Raw genomic sequence first — 20,556 nt, 5'->3', positions numbered from 1 at the left:
TGTCTGCATGCTACTGCTTAAACACACCTGTCTGCATGCTACTGCTTAAACACACCTTGTCTGCATGCTACTGCTTAAACACACCTGTCTGCATGCTACTGCTTAAACACACCTGTCTGCATGCTACTGCTTAAACACACCTTGTCTGCATGCTACTGCTTAAACACACCTTGTCTGCATGCTACTGCTTAAACACACCTTGTCTGCATGCTACTGCTTAAACACACCTGTCTGCATGCTACACACCTTGTCTGCATGCTACTGCTTAAACACACCTGTCTGCATGCTACTGCTTAAACACACCTTGTCTGCATGCTACTGCTTAAACACACCTTGTCTGCATGCTACTGCTTAAACACACCTGTCTGCATGCTACTGCTTAAACACACCTGTCTGCATGCTACTGCTTAAACACACCTGTCTGCATGCTACTGCTTAAACACACCTGTCTGCATGCTACACACCTGTCTGCATGCTACTGCTTAAACACACCTGTCTGCATGCTACACACCTGTCTGCATGCTACTGCTTAAACACACCTGTCTGCATGCTACTGCTTAAACACACCTGTCTGCATGCTACTGCTTAAACACACCTTGTCTGCATGCTACTGCTTAAACACACCTTGTCTGCATGCTACTGCTTAAACACACCTGTCTGCATGCTACTGCTTAAACACACCTGTCTGCATGCTACTGCTTAAACACACCTGTCTGCATGCTACACACCTGTCTGCATGCTACTGCTTAAACACACCTGTCTGCATGCTACTGCTTAAACACACCTGTCTGCATGCTACACCTGTCTGCTTACTGCACACACCTGTCTGCATGCTACACACCTGTCTGCATGCTACTGCTTAAACACACCTGTCTGCATGCTACACACCTGTCTGCATGCTACTGCTTAAACACACCTGTCTGCATGCTACTGCTTAAACACACCTTGTCTGCATGCTACTGCTTAAACACACCTTGTCTGCATGCTACTGCTTAAACACACCTTGTCTGCATGCTACTGCTTAAACACACCTGTCTGCATGCTACTGCTTAAACACACCTTGTCTGCATGCTACTGCTTAAACACACCTGTCTGCATGCTACTGCTTAAACACACCTGTCTGCATGCTACTGCTTAAACACACCTGTCTGCATGCTACTGCTTAAACACACCTGTCTGCATGCTACTGCTTAAACACACCTGTCTGCATGCTACTGCTTAAACACACCTGTCTGCATGCTACACACCTGTCTGCATGCTACTGCTTAAACACACCTGTCTGCATGCTACTGCTTAAACACACCTTGTCTGCATGCTACTGCTTAAACACACCTGTCTGCATGCTACTGCTTAAACACACATTGTCTGCATGCTACTGCTTAAACACACCTTGTCTGCATGCTACTGCTTAAACACACCTGTCTGCATAAACACACCTGTCTGCATGCTACTGCTTAAACACCCTGTCTGCATGCTATGCTATGCTTAAACACACCTGTCTGCATGCTACTGCTTAAACACACCTTCTGCATGCTGCATGCTACTGCTTAAAACACACACCTGTCTGCATGCTACTGCTTAAACACACATTGTCTGCATGCTACTGCTTAAACACACCTTGTCTGCATGCTACTGCTTAAACACACCTGTCTGCATGCTACTGCTTAAACACACCTGTCTGCATGCTACACACCTTGTCTGCATGCTACTGCTTAAACACACCTTGTCTGCATGCTACTGCTTAAACACACCTGTCTGCATGCTACACACCTGTCTGCATGCTACTGCTTAAACACACCTGTCTGCATGCTAAACCTGTCTGCATGCTACTGTTAAACACACCTGTCTGCATGCTACACACCTTGTCTGCATGCTACTGTGTTAAACCTGTCTTCACACCTTGTCTGCATGCTACTGCTTAAACACACCTGTCTGCATGCTCTTCTGATGCTAGGGCTTAAACACACCTGTCTGCATGCTACTGCTTAAACACACCTTGTCTGCATGCAGGTCAAACAAGAGTGTGTCTTACTTGTCTGTTACTCAGCATCGCTGGTCTTCTGAGAGAGGTGTGTGTGTGTGTGTGTGTGTGTGTGTCTTACTTGTCTATCTGCTCCTCAGCATCGCTGGTCTTCTGAAAGGGCTGTATGGCATCTCCCTTCCCCATCACGCTGATGTCGCACTTCAGGTAACCTTTGACCCCGGTCCTGATGTCTGCTGTCCAAATCAGCACCGCCCACATTGGTGAACTGGTGACCTAAGAACTATTATTTGCTGCTGTAACAAATCAATCGGACATCTCACTCACCAGAACTCACATTTGAAAAACAGCAAGAAAGTTAGCATTAGCCTTCAGTTAGCTTTTCAGCAATCCAGTCAGTTATGAAGGAGCACCGGGCTGAAGCGTGGGGAGAATTAGAGCATGTGGTGTGGATGTCGTTCTCTTACCAGGTTGTCTATAGACCGTTCCCACATCCATCTTGAAGGAGCCCACACAGAAGCCTTTCATGATCTTGGTATGCATCACCTGGAGAAGAAACAGACAAACTAAATATTGAAGAGGTTTTTTTTTTAGTTTTTTTTTTTGTGCTTTTTACACGACTCTTGAAAATATATGGTTGAATATCTTTATGGTTTGCTTACTGATAGTGTGATGACTTTGTCAAAAAAGCTCTCTTGATGGCCGTAATAATCAAACACGAAGTACTGTTTCAAAAAAACAGAGATAAGATTGTTACAAATCTTTGAGCAACAAGGAAAAGAAAATGATTATTAGTCTCATTCCAATACCAACCATCTGGCAACACTTCATTTTTAAGGGTCTTTGTTACAGTGTAATTCCATATGTAATTACAGTGTAACAGACATTGTAATAATTCATAGTTACATTGTAATAACAATAACAATAACAATGTAATTGTTGGTAATTGCAGTCTGTAATTACAGGGGTGTAATAGCAAATGTTTACTACCATGCTTGTTACAAATGTTAAAGTTTCCGATTGCATCCTATTTTTCTAAACCTTAGCTAGCTAGCTAAAGCTGACAGAATATGCTACGGTCGCTACACGCTAGCTAACGTTAGCTGGACTTGATGGTAATCCCTGAACCTTGTTTTCACGGCTTTATTAAACAGGAGTTATTAGTTATTAAGAGTATTAGTATTAAAACAAGCAGTATTATTGCTAAATGGATAACGCAACAACTGGTAGCTAGCAAGGCCTAGCTAGCTATGTGCCTTAACTAGTTGTCATGGCGATGATAACTAGGGGTAAAGTAGAGTGTCAATCCTAAATAGTCATCTATTCTTTTTCTCTACCACAGATTCACAACAAGACTCCAGGATGGGAAAATGTTAATTAACAAGAAAGAAGAAACAGACGAAGACAGAGTCAGAGTTTTGTGGTTTTTATATTGTTACTTGTAATGGTAAAAAAACGGGAATAAAGAAAGACAATCCCAGCTCTTTAGGCTACTCTTACTATAGGCTACGGATATGAGTCACCACTTAGATTACTGATTTTTAAGTTATTGAGTAGGGTTTAATCTAATTCATTAAATCGTTAATCTAACAATAAAAATCCTTATTATTTAGTCAGAAATGAGTTACAGAGACATCATGCCTCTTTCCGGAGTCACCAAAACTCCCTCTTTCTGGAGTCACCAAAACTCCCCCAGCCGACGGAGAGTTACAGAGACATCATGCCTCTTTCCGGAGTCACCAAAACTCCCCCAGCCGACAGAGAGTTACAGAGACATCATGCCTCTTTTCTGGAGTCACCAAAACTCCCCCAGCCGACGGAGAGTTACAGAGACATCATGCCTCTTTTCTGGAGTCACCAAAACTCCCCCAGCCGACGGAGAGTTACAGAGACATCATGCCTCTTTTCTGGAGTCACCAAAACTCCCCCAGCCGACGGAGAGTTTACAGAGACATCATGCCTCGTTCTGGAGTCACCAAAACTCAAGATGGGACCGACGACAGGGAAGTGGATTCCTTGTGTAAAAATGAACACGATTTAAAACATGACTAAACATACTGCAGATATGGATGAAGTGAAGATAACTAAGTGAAATTATACCGTGAAATGTAGGCTAATGTTGTGATTCAGTATGCACTAACAAAGTCTTCTTTACATGTTGCAATAAAGTCTAGAAAAGTAGAAGCTCATCTTATGTTTTGTAGGTATCTTCACTTGGTAACGAGTAGTAAGTCATTTATATAGAATCAACTTAACCCCTTTTTTTATTACATTTCTTTAGGTGCAAGTGCGAGCAAAAACATTGAGTGCAGATTTTGAAGAGTGCATTCAACTGCCGGTAGAGCCTTTTGAGCCTCCAACCGTTGTAATCTCAGACACCCAGTGCATCTGTCCACCAGAGACCACAACATTCTGACCGTTATTACTGAATCAGCTGAGAAGAAACTAAACACTAAATTGGTGAATTTAGTAGAAACTTGTCCATTAGTAACAAGCACGGTAACAAGCATTTGTTATTACACCTCTGTGATTACAGAGTGCAATTACCACCAGTTACATGTTGTTATTACAGTGTTACTATGAGTTATTACAATTAACTACAATACTTGTTACAGTGTAATGCTTTACAGATAGATACCCATCATACAACCCCAAACAGCAAGCAATAGAGAAGCATTAGCACAGTGGCTCGGAAACAACTCCCTAGAGGGCAGGATCCTAGGAAGAAACCTAGAGAGGAACCAGGCTCAGAGGGGAAAGAATCCCTAGAGGAAAGGATCCTAGGAAGAAACCTAGAGAGGAACCAGGCTCAGAGGGTACAGACTCCCTAGAGGGCAGGATCCTAGGAAGAAACCTAGAGAGGAACCAGGCTCAGAGGAGAAGGTTCACCTCATTGATGAAAGGGGCGTTGGTGCCCTCTTTGACAGTGGTCTGTTTCTTCTCGTCTCCGATCTCCATGATTACACTAGGGTCAATATTCTCCCCCACCAGCTGTTTGGCCTCGGTGATGTTGATGGCAATCTGGAGGGAAGATAATCAAAGTCACCTTTATTCACCAAGTTAAATGGTTTTGCCAGCAATGGACAGACAGAATATAGACAGAAGAATCTACACATAATATACTATCAGCATATACCTCGTGGATACAGTACAAATTACACATGATAGGAGAGGACATGTACAGTTGAGAATATACAGATTTCGTCATATGAGGACAGAAGTTTTGGAAGTTAATGGCAATGTGTCCCAAACATCCAGTGTCTATTCCCTCAACACAGGAGTAACAGATACAATATGAACCAATCAGGGCTATTCCCTCAACACAGGAGTAACAGATACAATATGAACCAATCAGGGCTATTCCCTCAACACAGGAGTAACAGATACAATATGAACCAATCAGGGCTATTCCCTCAACACAGGAGTAACAGATACAATATGAACCAATCAGGGCTATTCCCTCAACACAGGAGTAATAAATACAATATGAACCAATCAGGGCTATTCCCTCAACACAGGAGTAACAGATACAATATGAACCAATCAGGACTATTCCCTCAACACAGGAGTAACATGTACAATATGAACCAATCAGGGCTATTCCCTTAACACAGGAGTAACAGATACAATATGAACCAATCAGGGCTATTCCCTCAACACAGGAGTAACAGATACAATATGAACCAATCAGGACTAGTCCCTCAACACAGGAGTAACAGATACAATATGAATCAGTCAACCTACCTGGAAACTCTGTGGCTTTTTCTCACTGTCCAGAATCTTTGGTCTTAGTTTAGACCTGTGTGGAGTTATTACATTGACATTATTACCATGAGTTATACAGTCAAACCACAGGCAAACATTTTGATCAGTCAATTTTCAGATTTTGGGATATTTTGCAAATATATCTTCGATACTTTCACAAAATGTACAAATACATCATAAATAAATAAAAATAATAAATAAATAAATCGGCTATACTGTATACAAATGATTGATTTGTATCATTTTACCAAACTCCGTCAACTACACATTCCATAAATGTCGTTCTTGTTCTCATGTTAAAACTCTCCATGTTGAATCAAATAGCCTTCAGAAGCTTGTTTTCCTGAGCGAGGCATATCGTTAGCTCGTCCATACATCGCGATATCCTCTTTAGACAGATTAGAAAGATTAGTAATTTCCGGTAACCTGATTGGTTAAAAGGCTTCACAAATGTTTGAAAATATCTCCCGCGAAGAATCAACGTAAAGAGAGACAAAATTAGAAGGGTAACATGCTGATATTTTAGTCCTGCAGTTATGTAAATAGACATAAAAAGTACTCCCCCCCCCGAGTTCAACGAGTTCAAACAGGTGCAATTATACAGATAATGAGTGGAGAACAGGAGGGCTTCTTAAATAAAAACGAACAGGTCTGTGAGAGCCGGAATTCTTACTGGTTGGTAGGTGATCAAATACTCATGTCATGCAATAAAATGCTAATTAATTACTTAAAAATCATACAATGTGATTTTATGGATTTTTGTTTTAGATTCCGTCTCTCACGGTTGAAGTGTACCTATGATTAAAATGACAGACCTCTACATGCTTTGTAAGTAGGAAAAATCGGCAGTGAATCAAATACTTGTTCTCCTCACTGTATATTATTATTTATTTTTTTATACATAAAAGACTGTAAAAGCACCAGCAAATCCAAGTTATTTTAATTTAGCAAATCTGTCCCAAACTATTCCCACGTATAATAGAGCTATATGATGAACACAAACGTAAGCAAGGTTTGAAATGATTGTCAAATCGGTTTGGGCTTCTTGCGGACAATTTGTAATTACGTTCCGGTCCCCTGACCATCCGCTCGAGAAACAATTGTCTGAATCTAGATGATGATCCCTGCTATGGTCATTGCATTCACATTTCGAGAACCATCGCTGTTAATGTGGCCAGTAGTGACTTTGCCAGGCGAAAAGTAAACAAGCACACCGGCTAATAGCCGTTAAACGGATTCAGAAACACGGACAGTGTCAGGAATTGCCGCGATTTGACAGTTATGTCCAACAGAGGAAAGTGTAAGATGTATTTTTTTTTTTTACAACGAAAAACAATAAACTGTCATTTTTAAATAACTTGATTTTCCTAAACAGGTTTCCTACAATCACTGACACCTTTCATGCAAAATAGGCATCGACCATAATGAGTCCAAAACGTTTTCACAGAATCTGGACAAAAATAATGTCCAATATGAATAAAAAGGGCAAAGTCTGTTGACTGTTTGTGGCTGCTCGTGATATTAAATAAAACATTGTAATGTACCCGATAAGGCACCTGTTTGCACCTCCGCTAGCAAAATCAATGCCATAACCAATTGCGTTACCGCTAAGAGCAGCTTTTTGGTCCGTCTTGGATATCACCAGTTGCCCGACTGAAATTGGCATTTTGGCGTATGTTTTTAAGGACACACCTTATATATTTCGCCTCAGTGCAAGTGAGCTAATGTTAGACAGGTAAATAACCAACTCTTGCGTAAGGGGTGGAAAATGCCAGTGCGCTAGTTTTTACACGACAAAATTGCAAAAAAAAAACGTTTCTTTGACACTTGCGCCTCCTTAGAGCCTAAAATGTTTATGTTTCTTTAATGTCTTTATTTAACCAGGAAAAGACTCAAGGGGACGTCAACACAACACACAATACAACACAATACAACACAATACAACACAACACAACACAATACAACACAATACAACACAACACAACACAATACAATACAATACAACACAATACAATATAACAGAACACAACACAATACAACACAATACAACACAACACAACACAATACAATACAATACAACACAATACAATATAACAGAACAACAAATACAATACAACACAACACAACACAAGGTACAATACAACAACACAATACAATACAATAGAACACAACACAATATAACAAACACAACAACACAACAACACAACACAACACAATACAATACAATACAACACACAATACAACACAATACAATACAACACAATACAATACAATATAACACAATACAACACAACACAACACAATACAATACAATACAACACAATACAATACAATATAACACAATACAATATAACACAATACAATACAACACAATACAATACAATATAACAATACAATACAACACAACACAATACAATACAATATAAACACAACACAATACAATACAACACAACACAATACAATACAATACAACACAATACAATACAATATAACAGAACACAACACAATATAACACAACACAATACAACACAACACAGCACAATACAACACAACACATTAAAACTCTGTTGTGATGTACCTCTTGGGAGCTGTCTGACAGGTATGGTTCCCGACTGGGCCAGGCTGACCATCGTCCGGGTACTGTCCTTCTAACAGACCAGTGACCTCAGCATTACCCTCTGGCTCTGTACCATCTGTCAGGGCACGACACAAATCAATCAAGCAATTTTTGGATCAAGACTAAAGGGCGTTGGCAAGAAACATTCCCTAGTAGGGCATAGAGAAAAAGCAGAATCAGAGAGGTAGGTCCATCATTCTCTGGCCACCTGGACGTTCAGCTTGCCACGCACTGGAAACATTTACAAACAGAGTGGAAGCAGAATTCAGAGGGGGTAGGTCCATCATTCTCTGGCCACACCAGCTGAAGTTCAGCTACGGAAGTCAGCACGTCACTGAGCCCGAACATTCAATCTGTAATAACTAGACTGAGACTCGATCTGTTCCTGGTAAACTGGCACTTATGTTTAAAGTAAGTGACCTATGATGTTTTAAATATCAGGAGGGTACATAATCACATGTGAATCCTTAATCCTGTACAGGACATGCAGTAAATCCCCAGCAAGTACTCCATGAATACAGAAGCACCGTCCCCATTTGGTACAACACTATTTGATCAGCTGGAGCTGACTGTCCTGGTTGAAACTAGTGCACTACTCCAATGGGCCCCGTTGAAACTAGACATTACTCAACGGGCCCCTGTAAAGATCAGTGCACCTAATGGGCCCTTGCTTCCCCTTCCCTGTAGTGCAAAGACCCCATTAGAAACTAGTGCACCCCTTCCCCTTCCTGTAACTAGTGCACTACCCTGGGCCTGAGAACCACTACCCCTTGGGCCTGTAGAATAGTGAGCCATTTGGTATGGGCATTAGACCAATCACAATCTGCCTTACTGTTTACAACATAGTGAGCCATTTGTTTTTTCAGGCCTGATCTCCAATCACAATAGACTGCTCTTACTGTTTAAGAACAGAGTGTTTGACTGTCTTCCCTTTCTTCAAGATTCAGCCTAGAGCCCTTCCCTTCCTGTAGACAGATTAGACATGGTGACCCTTCTTACCTTCCTGTAAAGAACTTTCAGACCTGAGAATCCCTTCCCCTTCCTGTAAACAACATTAGACCTGGAACCCTTCCCCTTCCTGTAAAGAACATTAGACCTGAGAACCCTTCCCCTTCCTGTAAAGAACATTAGACCTGAGAACCCTTCCCCTTCCTGTAAAGATCATTAGACATTAGAACCCTTCCCCTTCCTGTAGACCACATTAGACCTGAGACCCCTTCCCCTTCCTGTAGAACACATTAGACCTGAGAACCCTTCCCCTTCCTGTAAAGAACATTAGACCTGAGAACCCTTCCCCTTCCTGTAAAGAACATTAGACATTAGAACCCTTCCCCTTCCTGTAAAGAACATTAGACCTTAGAACCCTTCCCCTTCCTGTAAAGAACATTAGACCTGAGAACCCTTCCCCTTCCTGTAGACAACATTAGACCTGAGAACCCTTCCCCTTCCTGTAAACATTAGACCTGAGAACCCTTCCCCTTCCTGTAAAGAACATTAGACCTGAGAACCCTTCCCCTTCCTGTAAAGAACATTAGACCTGAGAACCCTTCCCCTTCCTGTAAAGAACATTAGACCTGAGAACCCTTCCCCTTCCTGTAAAGAACATTAGACCTGAGAACCCTTCCCCTTCCTGTAAAGAACATTAGACCTGAGAACCCTTCCCCTTCCTGTAAAGAACATTAGACCTGAGAACCCTTCCCCTTCCTGTAAAAACATTAGACCTGAGAACCCTTCCCCTTCCTGTAAAGAACATTAGACCTGAGAACCCTTCCCCTTCCTGTAAAGAACATTAGACCTGAGAACCCTTCCCCTTCCTGTAAAGAACATTAGACCTGAGAACCCTTCCCCTTCCTGTAAAGAACATTAGACCTGAGAACCCTTCCCCTTCCTGTAAAGAACATTAGACCTTAGAACCCTTCCCCTTCCTGTAAAGAACATTAGACATTAGACCCCTTCCCTTCCTGTAAAGATCATTAGACATTAGAACCCTTCCCCTTCCTGTAGACCACATTAGACCTTAGAACCCTTCCCCTTCCTGTAAAGATCATTAGACATTAGAACCCTTCCCCTTCCTGTAAAGATCATTAGACATTAGAACCCTTCCCCTTCCTGTAAAGATCATTAGACATTAGAACCCTTCCCCTTCCTGTAAAGATCATTAGACATTAGAACCCTTCCCCTTCCTGTAAAGATCATTAGACATTAGAACCCTTCCCCTTCCTGTAAAGAACATTAGACATTAGAACCCTTCCCTTCCTGTAAAGATCATTAGACATTAGAACCCTTCCCCTTCCTGTAAAGATCATTAGACATTAGAACCCTTCCCCTTCCTGTAAAGATCATTAGACATTAGAACCCTTCCCACTCTCACTCATGAACAGCAGTACACCTTAATCACACATAATACATACCAACACACATACACAGAGGATGTTACCTGAGTACATGAAGACAAGGCTAATTCACAGGATGGAATACAGCAGGAAGACCTGATATGTTTGTAAATCCTGTGATTCTCAACATTTTTTACTCAGCTAAATTTGATTAATTTGATTTATTTATCCTTTATTTAACCAAGAAGGGCTCATTGAGATTAAAGTCTCTTTTTCAAGAGCGCCCTGGCCAAGATAGGCAGCACCAAGTCATTACAAAAAGATTACAGACAGACAACATGAAAAATTACAAGTAATCTAGTAAAAACCATTGAATTCACAAGAGTGTAAAACGGCAAATTAGAAACATTGACAGGTCAGGGAATCAGCCTCAAAATCCTTCATCAGTGATTTAAAAACACCAATCGGGACAAGTTCTTCCAGTTTAAAAGTATTTTACAAGGTGTTCCAAGACGATGGCGCAGAGTACATAAAAGCCCTTTTACCAAATTCATTTCGGACATTTAGAACAGTTAGCAGGATAAAGTCCAGCGAACGAAGAGAGTACCCACCACATTTCTGAACAATAAAAATGCACAAATAAAAAGGTAGTAAACCCTAAATGGCTTTGTAAATAAAAAATAAACCAGTGACTGAGCCTACGAGTGACTAGAAAGACCAGCCAACCCTGGTATACAAAGTGCAGTGGTGCGTAAGGGTTTTGCAGGTTAAAATAAATCTCAAAGTGCCATGGTAAAGGGTGTCAATTGATCTCAAACACTGAGCGGAAGCATTCATATATAAACTATCCCCATAGTCTAGTAAAGGCATAAATGTAGCTGATACTAGCCTCCTTCTGGCTTCAAAGAAAAACAGGCCTTATTCCTAAAATAAAATCCCAATTTCAGCTTCAATTCTTTTGTAAGTTGTTGAATATGCAATTTAAAAGAGAGGCTGTCATCAATTAAAATTCCAAGATATTTATATGAGGTTACAACCTCAGTCTCCTTGCCCTGACAGGTAGTAATAGGCGAAAGGTTCAGAGGTCTATTTCTTGCATTAGAAAACACCATTAGTTTAGTTTTGTCAGTATTGAGGATAAGGTATGTTGAACAGTATAAAAAGCAGTTTGCATGTTCTGGAAAGCTTTTGTAAGAGACGAGGCACAACAGTAAATAACAGTATCATCAGCATAAAAATGAAGTTGTGCATTTTGGACATTTTTGTCTAAATCAGAGAGGACCAAGTACAGCGCCTTGGGGCACACCATTCAGGACAGACAATTTAACAGACATAAGCCCATCAAATTGAGTGCACTGAGTTCTATCAGACAGTTAGCAAACCATGCAACTTCATGCTCCCGAAAGACCTACACTCGACAATCCCTGCCTTAGTATAGCATGATCAACTTTATCAAAAGCCTTAGAGAGATCAAGAAAAACTGAGACACAGTGATGTTTTTGTCAATGGCTTCAGTGATATCGTTTAAAACCTTAATGGATGTGGTAATTGTGCTATGCTTCTTCCTGAAGCCTGATTGGTACATTGATTTGTTAGTAAATAACTATTTTAGCAGTTCACTTACAAGGGTTTCAAGTATTTTCACCAGGGGTGACAGCTTTGAGATTGGCCTATAATTATTTAAAAGAGTTGGATCTCCCCCTTTTAAAAGTGGTTGGACAAATGCTGATTTCAGATCTTTGGAATTTCATTACATTCCAGGGTTAGATTGAACAGAGATGTAAGTGGTTCAGTGTCAAGTCCTGACCTTAGTTCCTTTTTACGTCTCTATTTTGGTTTGGTCAGGGCGTGAGTTGGGGTGGGCATTCTATGTTTTGTATTTCTATGTGTTTGGCCTGGTATGTTTCCCAATCAGAGGCAGTTGTCTATCGTTGTCTCTGATTTAGAACCACACTTAGGTAGCCTGTTCCCACCTGTGTTTGTGGGTAGTTATTTTCTGTTTAGTGTGTTTTGCACCTGGTGGAGCTGTTTCAGTTGTTCTTTTGTTACTTTGTATTTAGTGATTCAGTTCTATTTAATAAATGACGAACACGTACCACGCTGCACTTTGGTCCTCACCTTCTTCCACCAACAGTCGTTACATTCAGCTATGAAATCAGCTGCCAGATTTAAAAAGCAGGGATCCAAAATATCAGGACCTGATCTTTAAAATTGTGCACCTGGTTCAACTAATCAAGGGCTTGATGATGAGTTGAATAGACAAATCTAAAGTGCTAGTGCTGGGATGGAATAAACCTATTCATCCCTGGGGGTAACCCATACTGAGGTGGAATAAACCTGTACATCCCTGGGGGTACCCCATACTGGGATGGAATAAACCTGTACATCCCTGGGGGTACCCCATACTGGGATGGAATAAACCTGTACATCCCTGGGGGTACCCCATACTGGGATGGAATAAACCTGTACATCCCTGGGGGTAACCCATACTGAGGTGGAATAAACCTGTACATCCCTGGGGGTACCCCATACTGGGATGGAGTAAACCTATACATCCCTGGGGGTACCCAATACTGGGATGGAATAAACCTATACATCCCTGGGGGTACCCAATACTGGAATGGAATAAACCTATACATCCCTGGGGGTACCCAATACTGGGATGGAATAAACCTATACATCCCTGGGGGTACCCAATACTGGAATGGAATAAACCTATACATCCCTGGGGGTACACCATACTGAGCTGGAATAAACCTGTACATCCCTGGGGTACCCCATACTGGGATGGAATAAACCTATACATCCCTGGGGGTACAAAATACTGGGATGGAATAAACCTGTACATCCCTGGGGGTACCCAATACTGGAATGGAATAAACCTATACATCCCTGGGGGTACCCCATACTGGGATGGAGTAAACCCTATACATCCCTGGGGGTACCCCATACTGGGATGGAGTAAACCTGTACATCCCCCAATGGGGATGTACCCCATACTGGGATGGAATAAACCTATACATCCCTGGGGGTACCCAATACTGGGATGATATAAACCTGTACATCCCTGGGGGTACCCCATACTGGGATGGAATAAACCTATACATCCCTGGGGGTACCCCATACTGGGATGGAATAAACCTGTACATCCCTGGGGTACCCAATACTGGGATGGAATAAACCTATACATCCCTGGGGGTACCCAATACTGGGATGATATAAACCTGTACATCCCTGGGGGTACACCATACTGGGATGGAATAAACCTATACATCCCTGGGGGGTACACCATACTGAGCTGGAATAAATCCTGGGGGGTACCCAATACTACATCCCTGGGGTACCCCATACTGGGATGGGGGTACCCAATACTGGGATGGAATAAACCTATACATCCATGGGGGTACCCCATACTGGGCTTGAATAAACCTGTACATCCCTGGGGGTACCCAATACTGGGCTGGAATAAACCTATACATCCCTGGGGTACCCAATACTGGATGGAATAAACCATACATGGGGGTACCCCATGGATGGAATAAACCTATACATCCTGGGGGAGTAAACCTACCATACTGGCTGGAATAAACCTGTACATCCTGGGGGTACCTGGAATAAACCTATACTCTCTGGGATGGATGGAATAAACCTATACATCTCTGGGGGTACCCAATACTGGGCTGGAATAAACCTATACATCCTGGGGGTACCCAATACTGGGATGGAATAAACCTATACATCTCTGGGGGTACCCAATACTGGGATGGAATAAACCTATACATCCTGGGGTACCCAATACTGGGATGGAATAAACCTGTACATCCTGGGGGTACCCAATACTGGGATGGAATAAACCTGTACATCCCTGGGGGTACCCAATACTGGGATGGAATAAACCTGTACATCCCTGGGGGTACCCAATACTGGGATGGAATAAACCTGTACATCCCTGGGGGTACCCAATACTGGAATGGAATAAACCTGTACATCCCTGGGGGTACCCCATGACGGGATTTGAGAAATACTGTTCGAACTAACATAGCAATTTGCAGAGGTTGAAAGTTGTTCTTTTTAAGATCTTACCTGTGTGTGGCTGGACTGCCACTGTGACCTGATGGATCCTTATCCATTTTGACAGGACAATATGCCCAGGAGTCCCTGACACACTCTCCCCCGACAGCTGATAACTGAGATATTAACACACTATCCCGATTCCTATCCTAATGCTTCCAATAACACTACGTTTTATTAAAATAGTACTCTCTGATACACTGTCTGAACAAAAGTGTTTGACTGCTCTCTGTCTCACAATACACCTTCCAGTTCCTCCTGTCCACTCAGCCAATCAGTCACTCTTGTATCCTCCCTTGTTTGACTTTCAGTGGTTTGAATTTCCTTCCTGCATAATTATCCTGCTTATTGATATTACCCTGCATATTGATATTTTCCTACTTGAGCCCCTCTCTCCCAGTTCACATAGAGTAAATGACTGAACCAATGGGACAGTGTTGAATCCTATAGCTTTTATAGTCTCTCTGTTGAGTCTCTCTGTTGAGTCTGTCTGTTGAGTCTCTCTATAGAGTCTCTCTATTGAGTTTCTCTGTTGAGTCTGTCTGTTGAGTCTCTCTATTGAGTTTATCTATTGAGTTTCTCTGTTGAGTCTCTCTGTTGAGTTTCTCTATTGAGTCTCTCTATTGAGTTTCTCTATTGAGTCTCTCTGTTGAGTCTGTCTGTTGAGTTTCTCCATTGAGTTTCTCTATTGAGTATCTATTGAGTTTCTCTGTTGAGTTTCTCTATTCAGTTTCTCTATTGAGTATCTATTGAGTTTCTCTATTGAGTATCTATTGAGTTTCTCAGTTGAGTTTCTCTGTTCAGTTTCTCTATTCAGTTTCTCTATTGAGTTTCTCTATTGAGTATCTATTGAGTTTCTCAGTTCAGTTTCTCTGTTGAGTTTCTCTATTCAGTTTCTCTATTCAGTTTCTCTATTCAGTTTCTCTATTCAGTTTCTCTATTGAGTATCTATTGAGTTTCTCAGTTGAGTTTCTCTATTCAGTTTCTCTATTCAGTTTCTCTATTCAGTTTCTCTATTGAGTATCTATTGAGTTTCTCAGTTGAGTTTCTCTGTTCAGTTTCTCTATTCAGTTTCTCTATTCAGTTTCTCTATTGAGTATCTATTGAGTTTCTCAGTTGAGTTTCTCTGTTCAGTTTCTCTATTCAGTTTCTCTATTGAGTATCTATTGAGTTTCTCAGTTCAGTTTCTCTATTCAGTTTCTCTATTCAGTTTCTCTATTCAGTTTCTCTGTTCAGTTTCTCTATTCAGTTTCTCTGTTCAGTTTCTCTATTCAGTTTCTCTATTGAGTCTCTCCATTGAGTTTCTCTATTCAGTTTCTCTATTGAGTCTCTCTATTCAGTTTCTCTATTGAGTCTCTCTGTTGAGTCTGTCTGTTGAGTTTCTCCATTGAGTTTCTCTATTGAGTATCTATTGAGTTTCTCTGTTGAGTTTCTCTATTCAGTTTCTCTATTGAGTATCTATTGAGTTTCTCTATTGAGTATCTATTGAGTTTCTCAGTTGAGTTTCTCTGTTCAGTTTCTCTATTCAGTTTCTCTATTGAGTTTCTCTATTGAGTATCTATTGAGTTTCTCAGTTCAGTTTCTCTGTTGAGTTTCTCTATTCAGTTTCTCTATTCAGTTTCTCTATTCAGTTTCTCTATTCAGTTTCTCTATTGAGTATCTATTGAGTTTCTCAGTTGAGTTTCTCTGTTCAGTTTCTCTATTCAGTTTCTCTATTCAGTTTCTCTATTGAGTATCTATTGAGTTTCTCAGTTCAGTTTCTCTATTCAGTTTCTCTATTCAGTTTCTCTGTTCAGTTTCTCTATTCAGTTTCTCTGTTCAGTTTCTCTATTCAGTTTCTCTATTGAGTCTCTCCATTGAGTTTCTCTATTCAGTTTCTCTATTGAGTATCTATTGAGTTTCTCAGTTGAGTTTCTCTGTTCAGTTTCTCTATTCAGTTTCTCTATTCAGTTTCTCTATCTATTGAGTATCTATTGAGTTTCTCAGTTCAGTTTCTCTATTCAGTTTCTCTATTCAGTTTCTCTATTCAGTTTCTCTGTTCAGTTTCTCTATTCAGTTTCTCTGTTCAGTTTCTCTATTCAGTTTCTCTATTGAGTCTCTCCATTGAGTTTCTCTATTCAGTTTCTCTATTGAGTATCTATTGAGTTTCTCAGTTGAGTTTCTCTGTTCAGTTTCTCTATTCAGTTTCTCTATTCAGTTTCTCTATTGAGTATCTATTGAGTTTTTCTCAGTTCAGTTTCTCTATTCAGTTTCTCTATTCAGTTTCTCTATTCAGTTTCTCTGTTCAGTTTCTCTATTCAGTTTCTCTGTTCAGTTTCTCTATTCAGTTTCTCTATTGAGTCTCTCCATTGAGTTTCTCTATTCAGTTTCTCTATTGAGTATCTATTGAGTTTCTCAGTTGAGTTTCTCTGTTCAGTTTCTCTATTCAGTTTCTCTATTCAGTTTCTCTATTGAGTATCTATTGAGTTTCTCAGTTGAGTTTCTCTGTTCAGTTTCTCTATTCAGTTTCTCTATTCAGTTTCTCTATTGAGTATCTATTGAGTTTCTCAGTTCAGTTTCTCTATTCAGTTTCTCTATTCAGTTTCTCTTTCTCTATTGAGTATCTCCATTGAGTTTCTCAGTTCAGTTTCTCTATTCAGTTTCTCTATTCAGTTTCTCTATTCAGTTTCTCTGTTCAGTTTCTCTATTCAGTTTCTCTGTTCAGTTTCTCTATTCAGTTTCTCTATTGAGTCTCTCCATTGAGTTTCTCTATTCAGTTTCTCTGTTGAGTTTCTCTATTCAGTTTCTCTATTGAGTCTCTATTCAGTTTCTCTAGTTTCTCTATTCAGTTTCTCTATTGAGTTTCTCTATTGAGTCTCTCCATTGAGTTTCTCTATTGAGTCTCTCCATTGAGTTTCTCTATTGAGTATCTATTGAGTTTCTCTATTGAGTATCTATTGAGTTTCTCTATTGAGTCTCTCCATTCAGTTTCTCTATTGAGTCTCTCCATTGAGTTTCTCTATTGAGTATCTATTGAGTTTCTCAGTTCAGTTTCTCTATTGAGTTTCTCTATTGAGTTTCTCTATTCAGTTTCTCTATTGAGTTTCTCTATTCAGTTTCTCTATTGAGTATCTATTGAGTTTCTCTATTCAGTTTCTCTATTGAGTCTCTCCATTGAGTTTCTCTATTCAGTTTCTCTATTGAGTCTCTCCATTGAGTTTCTCTATTCAGTTTCTCTATTCAGTTTCTCTATTGAGTCTCTCCATTGAGTTTCTCTATTCAGTTTCTCTATTGAGTCTCTCCATTGAGTTTCTCTATTCAGTTTCTCTATTCAGTTTCTCTATTCAGTTTCTCTATTGAGTCTCTCCATTGAGTTTCTCTATTCAGTTTCTCTATTCAGTTTCTCTATTCAGTTTCTCTATTGAGTCTCTCCATTCAGTTTCTCTATTCAGTTTCTCTATTCAGTTTCTCTATTCAGTTTCTCCATTGAGTTTCTCTATTCAGTTTCTCTATTCAGTTTCTCTCCATTCAGTTTCTCCATTGAGTTTCTCTATTCAGTTTCTCTATTCAGTTTCTCTATTCAGTTTCTCCATTGAGTTTCTCCATTGAGTTTCTCCATTGAGTTTCTCTATTCAGTTTCTCTATTCAGTTTCTCTATTCAGTTTCTCTATTGGAAAGTCAAACAATGATCTTGACATGTCGACAAAATAATCAGATTCAGTAAATATTTTCAAAATGTACATAGGATTGTCTATAGAGGGCCGGTTTCCCGCGTCCAGATTAAACCTGCGCTAAAAAAAAAGCACATTTAAATAGTGATTCTCCATTGAGCATACATTCTTTTTTGTCCAGGTCAAGTCTAAGCATGTAATCTGTGTCCGGGAAGCCACAAACACTTGTGCAACTATGCCTCATATTGACACATGTACCGTACGTTGTACGTTTGTTGGAAGAAGGTGAAACAAACAACTTACTTGGCTTTGGCCTCCATTGGATTGTTTCAGGAAGGGTTGCAGTTTCTCTCTCAGTCGGGAATTGAACCGTTCAAGCACACGGACATCGTCGTTAGACGAGGCGATATGAGCTAGAAGAACAGCGTCTAGACCGACTCGTAGCTGGAGTTTTATTGGCTGGGGCCATGCTCTTTCCTGAGAACAGAAAACAGACAGACTGTAGCTTGAGGTGACCCAGACTTTATGATTGTTTGCTTATGAATAATTTCATAATCTGATCTGGTTTTATCCCTGGGAACAGCTTTACTTTCAAACTCTCAATTGTTTAAAACAATTTCCTCCCCCCCAAGTGTAATTTGCATTTACAGTAAATGTATTCCTACCTGGTTGTTTACAAGAAGACATTGTGAAACTATCACCAGCCTTACAGTATGTGTTCTATATATCAATAGAATATCAATTGGCAGCAGTTCACCTGAAGATGTTTACACAATGTGGCGAACAGGATCCAGAAACACACCTCCTTGGTAAACAGAGCTCGACTCACATGCAGACCTGACAGTCTCCATCTGCATAGTGCACACAAAGGTGTCATTCAATGAATGTTTGACATCTTAACACGAGGGCCAGAGAGGTTGTGATCACATGTAGCTTTATTGTCTGTAGTATTTTAATAAATATATTGAAAACACAAATATAAAACACAACATGCAACGTCCAAAATCGCTGGTGAAGGTACCGATTGGATGGTTTTAGACTTGTTGAACAAATGCTTGTTTGGTAGACATGCGGGTATGAATGTTGCAGCAGTGCCGCTTATGTTGGGGTGGGGAGGTCATCCCCCGAGAATGACCTCTTGGAGAAGAGATCCTTCCTCAGATCATTGAGATCATCTAGGTTGGTTGTCTTGTTAAAGAGAGCACAGGTGTCTCTCAAAGCAATGTGAAAAATTGACAAATTCAGATCGAGGTGTCAAAATGATTCAGCTGCCATAGAAACAAAGGCATCGGTGACCTCTGGAAATGACTTTGACGCTGTCTTTTTGCCCAGGTCACAACCTGTCGATACCATAAAAACAACCCACAGCTTTATGGGTTAAGATGGATGAACAGCCCAGTAAGGAGGAGAATAATATCTGTATCCACTGTGTTCCAATTATAATGGTCTGTGTACCTTTTTGAAAAGGGTTATCTTTAAGACAAAAGCATATTACTGTGTCTGCCTTCTTTGTGGTCGAATTTCGGCACTGATGTCAGAGAGCCCTTTTGAGACTACAGACTCATCAATTGTAACGTAGATCTATTGTCCATCTTCAGATTCATTGGCACACACTTTCTGTGTCAACATCTTCAGATCCATCTTCAGATCCATCTTCACACCTTCTGTGTCAGCATCTTCAGATCCATCTTCACACCTTCTGTGTCAACATCTTCAGATCCATCTTCAGATCCATCTTCACACCTTCTGTGTCAACATCTTCAGATCCATCTTCAGATCCATCTTCACACCTTCTGTGTCAACATCTTCAGATCCATCTTCAGATCCATCTTCAGATCCATCTTCTGTGTCAACATGTTGAAAAGCTTGCTGTTTTATTATTAGGGTTTCTGTGAAAGTCAAGTTCACAATCATGGAATATGTAATCAATCAATGTTCCTAGCTGAGTGTGCCGAGGAATGGTAAATATCCGCTTGAGTCAGATTCTGTACATGGAGGTAAGTGGATCGTTAGCGTTTAGTTCCATCAGCGGGTTACCATTGATAGTTAAACGCTAGTTATCCCTAAGTTGAATAGGGTTGGTGAGAGCTTCAATATTGTTTCGGGTTAACATTTAGATCTTGTTGAACACTTTGTTGC

At 40.5% G+C, this 20,556-nt stretch overlaps 1 pseudogene; it reads right to left on the bottom strand.

The window, feature by feature from the left end:
• LOC135571757 (fer-1-like protein 6) overlaps nucleotides 1-20,273 on the bottom strand; it is a 43,805-nt pseudogene extending 23,532 nt beyond the window's left edge.
• Nucleotides 20,274-20,556: the final 283 nt, after the last annotated feature.

This window comes from Oncorhynchus nerka, linkage group LG1, assembly GCF_034236695.1.
Source record: "Oncorhynchus nerka isolate Pitt River linkage group LG1, Oner_Uvic_2.0, whole genome shotgun sequence".
NCBI lineage: Eukaryota > Metazoa > Chordata > Actinopteri > Salmoniformes > Salmonidae > Oncorhynchus > Oncorhynchus nerka.
The sequence above is the reverse complement of the archived record's forward strand: the minus strand, read 5'-3'. Positions and strand labels throughout refer to the sequence as shown.